This window comes from Oreochromis aureus, linkage group 20 (genome assembly GCF_013358895.1).
Source record: "Oreochromis aureus strain Israel breed Guangdong linkage group 20, ZZ_aureus, whole genome shotgun sequence".
NCBI lineage: Eukaryota > Metazoa > Chordata > Actinopteri > Cichliformes > Cichlidae > Oreochromis > Oreochromis aureus.
This window is the reverse complement of record NC_052961.1, coordinates 36,626,729-36,632,728: the sequence shown is the minus strand read 5'-3', so window position 1 is coordinate 36,632,728 and position 6,000 is coordinate 36,626,729. Positions and strand designations below refer to the sequence as shown.

The 6,000-nt window shown below is 40.5% G+C and overlaps 1 protein-coding gene across 2 annotated transcripts in view; it reads left to right on the top strand.

The window, feature by feature from the left end:
• The first annotated feature begins 3,508 nt into the window (after positions 1-3,508).
• Positions 3,509-6,000, top strand: part of arhgef10lb (Rho guanine nucleotide exchange factor (GEF) 10-like b) — a 45,093-nt gene continuing 42,601 nt past the window's right edge. For both annotated transcript variants that reach the window (XM_039604911.1, XM_039604909.1), the window contains exon 1: positions 3,509-3,675. The gene's annotated coding sequence lies outside the window, so the exon portion shown is untranslated. The remainder of the gene's footprint in view (positions 3,676-6,000) is intronic.

Below are 6,000 nucleotides of genomic sequence, written 5' to 3'. Positions count from 1 at the left end.
AGGTTGTAGTGCGAATCGGTTAATTAACTTATTGCAGTTAAAGCACTGATGTAAACATCTATGTTTGTTGGGAGCAGTTTTGATTGTACAGTCTGACAGCTGCAGGGAGGAAGGACCTGCGGAAACGCTCCTTCATGCATCTAGGATGCAGCAGTCTGTCACTGAAGGAGCTCTGCAGTTCAGCAACATTTACATGCATGGGGTGGGAGACTCTGTCCATCAGAGATGTTATTTTGGCCAGAGTCCTTCTGTCTCCCACCACTTGCACTGGGTCCAGGGTGCATCCCAGAACAGAGCTGGCCTTCCTGATGAGTTTATCCAACCTCTTCCTCTCAGCTGCCGATAAACTGCTGCTCCAACATACCACACTGTAAAAAATGACAGATGCCACCACAGAGTCATAGAAGGTCTTTAAAAGCGCTCCCTGTACTCCAAATGACCTCAGCCGCCTCAGCAGGTAGAGTCTGCTCTGACCCTTCCTGTAAAGAGCATCAGTGTTGTGGCTCCAGTCCAGTTTATTAATCAGGTGAACACCCAGGTACCTATAAGAGTCCACTATCTCAATGTCCACTCCCTGGATGTTCACCGGTGTCAGTGTGGTGGGTCTGCGTCTCCGGAAGTCCACCACCAACTCCTTGGTTTTCCCGGTGTTGATCAGCAGGTGGTTCTGCTGACACCAGTCAACAAAGTCCAGAGTCCACTGTCTGTACTCTGAGTCGTCCTCACCTGTGATGAGGCCGACTATGGCAGAGTCGTCAGAGAACTTCTGTAGATGGCAGCGTGGGGAGTTGATGGAGAAGTCTGCAGTGTAGAGGGTGAAGAGGAACGGTGCCAGCACAGTTCCCTGTGGGGCCCCCGTACTGCAGACCAGCGTGTCAGAGACACAGCCCTGCAACCTCACATACTGTGGGCGTTCTGTGAGGTAGTCCAGTATCCACTGGGACATGTGGTGGTCCACTCCCAATAGCTCCAGCTTGTCTCTCAGAAGTTGTGGCTGGATGGTGTTGAAAGCACTGGAGAAATCAAAGAACATGATCCTCACAGTGCTTCCAGGCTTCTCCAGGTGAGTCAGAGCTCGGTGCAGGAGGTAGATGATGGCGTCCTCCACCCCAATGCCAGGCTGGTAAGCAAACTGCAGCAGATCCAATGAAGACCTCACCAGGGGGCGCAGATGGTTTAGAACCAACCTCTTATATGTAAGGGCTCAAATAATGAGGCCCCATTTTATAATAAGGACCTATTAGTACTGCATCAGCCCAACAGAGCACTTCACTCTCAGACTGCTGGATTACTTGTGGTGCTAGGGTATTTAGAAGTAGAATGGGAGGCAGAGCCTTCAGCTTTCAGACACCCCTTTACTTTTACGATTGGTCTTACGATTGACGCACTGAGTGTTTTTTTTCACCAACCCATTTCACTTGCTATGTGTTTATATACCATGCTGCATTTAATCATTAGTTATTATTAATCTCTGGCTCTCTTCCATTGTGTCTTTTGTCCTATCATCCTCCCATCACTTCCAACCAGTACCTCCCTGAGGCTGGTTCTGCCAGAGGTTTCTTCCTGTTAAAACAGGGTTTTTCCTTCTTCTCCTTCATCTGATTGTTGGTGTTTTCTCTGTATTATAGTGGAGTCTTTATCTTATAACATAAAGGGCCTTCAGGCGTATTGTTCAGCAGTTTGTCCACCAGATGGCTCTCTGCAACCTCCAAGCAGACATCCATACTTTCCAATGCTACAACAGGTATTTGGGACCCCACAGACATAACAAGCAGCTGATGAGAGCATAACTTCATCCAACAAATGTTAATGGGTGGCTGTAGCTCAGGTGGTGGAGCAGGTCACCTACTAACCAGAAGGTTGGTGGTTTGATCCCAGTCTGCATGCCAAATATCCTTGGGCAACAGAATGAATGCGTGTGAATGTCAGACAGAAAGCACTTAATAACAACATAGAGAAAAGTACTTTAAGCACGGTGTGTAGAGTGCTCAGAGTACAAATGCGCTATATAAGAACCAGTCCATTCTGCCCGAGGTTTCTTCCTGTTAAAGGAAGATTTTTAGCATATTCACCAAATATGCACATAATCAGTCAAAAGCCAAGCTGAGGCAGTAAGTTTTAAGTTTGTTTAAAGATTTCAACACTTCTGGCTGCTCTCAGGGCCTCCAGCAGACAGTTGTAGAAGCTCAGGATGTAAAAGCTTAAAGCTGCCTCTAAGGCTTTTTGTTCTTTATGTTGGAATGTGGAGCAGATTTGTGCTAGAGCCAAACAGGTTCAGATGTGAGCAAAACGTATTTACTGGAGCCTAGAGACTAGAGAACTGGTGCAATATATTCTCTCCTTCTGATCCCAGTAAGCAGTCTGGTAGGGTTCTGCATTGGTTGTAGCTGATGTAATACATTTTTTTTATTTTATTTTATTTTATTTTATTGTTATATTTTATATTAGAGAGCAGATTATTACACTGATCAAGACTGCTAGATATAAAAACATACATTAAGTCCTTTGTGCTGCTCAAAGAGAGAAAAAGCATCTTTAGCAATATTTTGAAGTTGAAAAAAATCAGATTTTGTGATAGACCCCACATAACAGGTTTCATGGTTGATTGGTCAAGTCCTAAACAGAGTTAATAATATGAATTTAAGGAGAAAAGAAGAGAAAGAAACACGTAAGTTGTTCGCTCTTTTTTTATAACTTCGACAGTATGTTGTGTCCAGGTGTGGATGACTTTTGAGCACGTTCAGAGACCCGATCGTCTTGGCTCCAAAAGCTGGAGCTGCAGTGAGTTTGAGTGTTAGGATGACCCGTGTGACTGTGAGGCTGCTCCTCCAACCCACAGCAGCAGCAAGGTAAGTCATTACAAAAAAACTATAAATATGCTTACTCTGAAAACTGCATGTGAAATCATTTAACAAGTCTTCACTAAAGTCATCGCCTCTGTCAGTGCGCCCCAGGGCAGCTGTGGCTACAGTGTAGCTTGCCATCACCAGTGTGTGAATGTGTGTGAATGGGTGGATGACTGAATGTAGTGTAAAGCGCTTTGGGGTCCATAGGGACTAAGTAAAGCGCTATACAAATACAGGCCATTTACCATTTAAAGAATTAAAGTAGATTTAATATATTTTGCATGACAGAAGGTGCTATAGAAACAGCATTCATGTATTATTGTGGTTGGAGTTGTGGTTGGAAAATTTCCCAAAATGATGAACTGAAAGAGAGAAACTGCAGAGTTGTTCATAATTCTCTTTAATTTTTTCATTATAGGCAGATTCAACCTTTGTGGAAAAAGTCCAGCAGTGTAAGGATTAGCTTTAAATTATTCATAGTTTTTCAGCCCAAAAATCACTTTGCTAAGGAATAACCACATCTCTTTTAAACTTATGTGTGAATCAACCCGAGAATGATGAAAAGAGGAAGTGATTTATTTCTGGCAGTCCCTCACCATGTCAGCACTTCTGTCTTCTGCTTTTGTCACCATGTGCTATACTTACTGTTGGACTTTCGCTGTTCAGCTCAGTGTTTTGAAAAGGGTAAAATGCAACTTGTGTAATTTGACTTAGTTAGTGTGGAGAATTTGTAAAGTTCGGAATACTGAATAAGGAGTTCATCAGCTGAGTCAACACAACACGGAATCTCTTTACTTTGGATAAATAAAGTGGTTTGTGTGTACAGAAGGTAGGTGTCTTAAAACTACATACAAAGGAAGTATGAACAATTGCTAGAGACATATATTTTGATTATATTTCTCTTAGAGAAAACATGCAACCATAAATATTAATGTTATGCTTTTTTATTAGATTTGTCAATCCATGTTTTAAGATGTTAAAGTTCATTTTTGTCTGTAGTTTCTTGCCAAGCCAAGTTTAGACCTCAGAAAGTGTCAGGTACAAATACATTTGCTTCATTGTGGATGTGTTTCTTTTGAGTGATGGCCCTCTACCCTCACATAAAAGTAGCTTTCATTTAGTTAGATATAACAGTTTCCCACATGAACCACAGTCATTTATCTGCCAAATGGAAGGTTTGTGATTTGATCCCTAAAACAAAGTGTTGAAAACGAGTGTTGTTGAAAATGATGCATCATCACTGTGTGTGGGATGCATTGACTGTCTGAATGTGACTTGTTAAATGTTAAAGAAAATCCCAAATAAATCAAACTTGCACATTCGCTCAGGGTGAATGTATGTAAACTTCTGTCAACTACTGTACGTGTAGAAGTATTAATCAGATCAAACTTTGCAAAAAACCTCAATATTGTTAAGTCTATTTAACAAAGACCTAGACAGTGGTTTGTTTCCCCGGTATGTGGGAAACCTACTAACATGTGTCTTTAGCTGTACTTCTTGCCGTATTGTGTGGTGTTTATTGATATAAGTTATCAGGCGCGTCAAAGTTAAACTAATGCTGTGTTTCTGCCTCCTGATGTTCAACTGTCAGCTGCCTGCAGACGTGCCGGGGCTCAAAGACCTTTGTGCTGCAGGAGAGAGCTGGCTTTGTGTATCAGTACACCTCACTTTGCCCACATCAGACAGACCTGTGACACTAACGTACACTGTTAGCCTTTGCAGTAATTTCCATAGCTTAGTACTGCAAAATCAACAGTAAAAAACTCTAAAGGATGTTAGCAGTTTAGTACTGTAATTTGCATGTAATTGTGGGAAAATTCCATGAGATTACATTATTTTTACGGTAACTCACCGTACTCATGGAAACAGCTGTAAAATACAGCAAATGTAACAACTGGTGATGTTACTGAGATTATACTATTACACCATCCGGATTTCTGTTGTTTTCTACTGTAGATCTAAAAGTAATTACTTAAATCCTCATTCAGAGTGTATTACCATAAAATGTGATTCACTGTGAAAGTAGTATAACATATAAACTACAGCATAATTTTTAACTTAAGGAGTAAGTTGCAGCCACACTAAAATTTAATTCCTTGAACTGAATGGAACCTCATATATTAATAAATGTATTTGTTAAGTCAAACAATGTGAAACATTAGTAATACTATTAATTAATAGTATACTTGTAAGGTTAGTATTGTGATAGAGTCGCGTATATTTTAATTATACTCTTGTAGACATTATGACATTATGCTAGTACAATTATGGTGAACAAAAAGTACATCTAAAAGTTAATTTCAAGAATACTGTTATGTACTAAAACGCAAATAATATATAGTCCCAAGAAGCATTATTAGTATACGTACTAGGTAAGGTATACTTGGGAAATATAATTGAAGTATACTTATTTTTGTATGGCCAGCAACAAATACTAATGGCTACATTTAGAGTAATGTTTAAAAATGACTTAATTTAGCAGGGTGTTCCTTTTTCTCTTCTTATTCTTTCTGGACCTTCATTTGTTTTGTATAAGGTGGTACTTTTAAGACACCTCTGCCTAACTACAGTGAACTAACCTAATAATATGCTCTGCACATTATCACAGTTTAGCGCGTTGGGTTGTGTTTTTAAATCAATTGTTACGTTTTCAAAGCTTTTAATGCGACAGGTGCGATAGCCGACACCACACCTTCACCTGACGTACAACGTGACGTATGACGCACACGTCGGGTATTCACTTTCAAAACAACAATGGGGATAGAAAATATTGCTCGAGTGGTTAATGCTCCTTTCGCTGGTTGCCAACCACCATTAAATAACAACAAGAAGAAAATATTGATCTGCTTCTCTTAGTTTTGCACGTTTAAGCCGCAATTCACACTCAAACAAAGCTGCAAAGCAGGAGAACAACATGACCATCAACTATTCTGTGCCACAGATCCAGTTCGCTGCAGCACAGAGTGATGATGAGACCGTTAACATGTGCAACTTAGAAGTAGTCAGAGGTAACTGGATGTTCAATCGGGTAAAATGCAAGGTTGATTGGATTATATCTGAAGATCGTATGCTATTCGTGATAACTCTGCTAGACTCCAAATTGCTCGTCCATGCGGGAGTATCCCAAAATTAAATGAAACCACTTAACACTTTT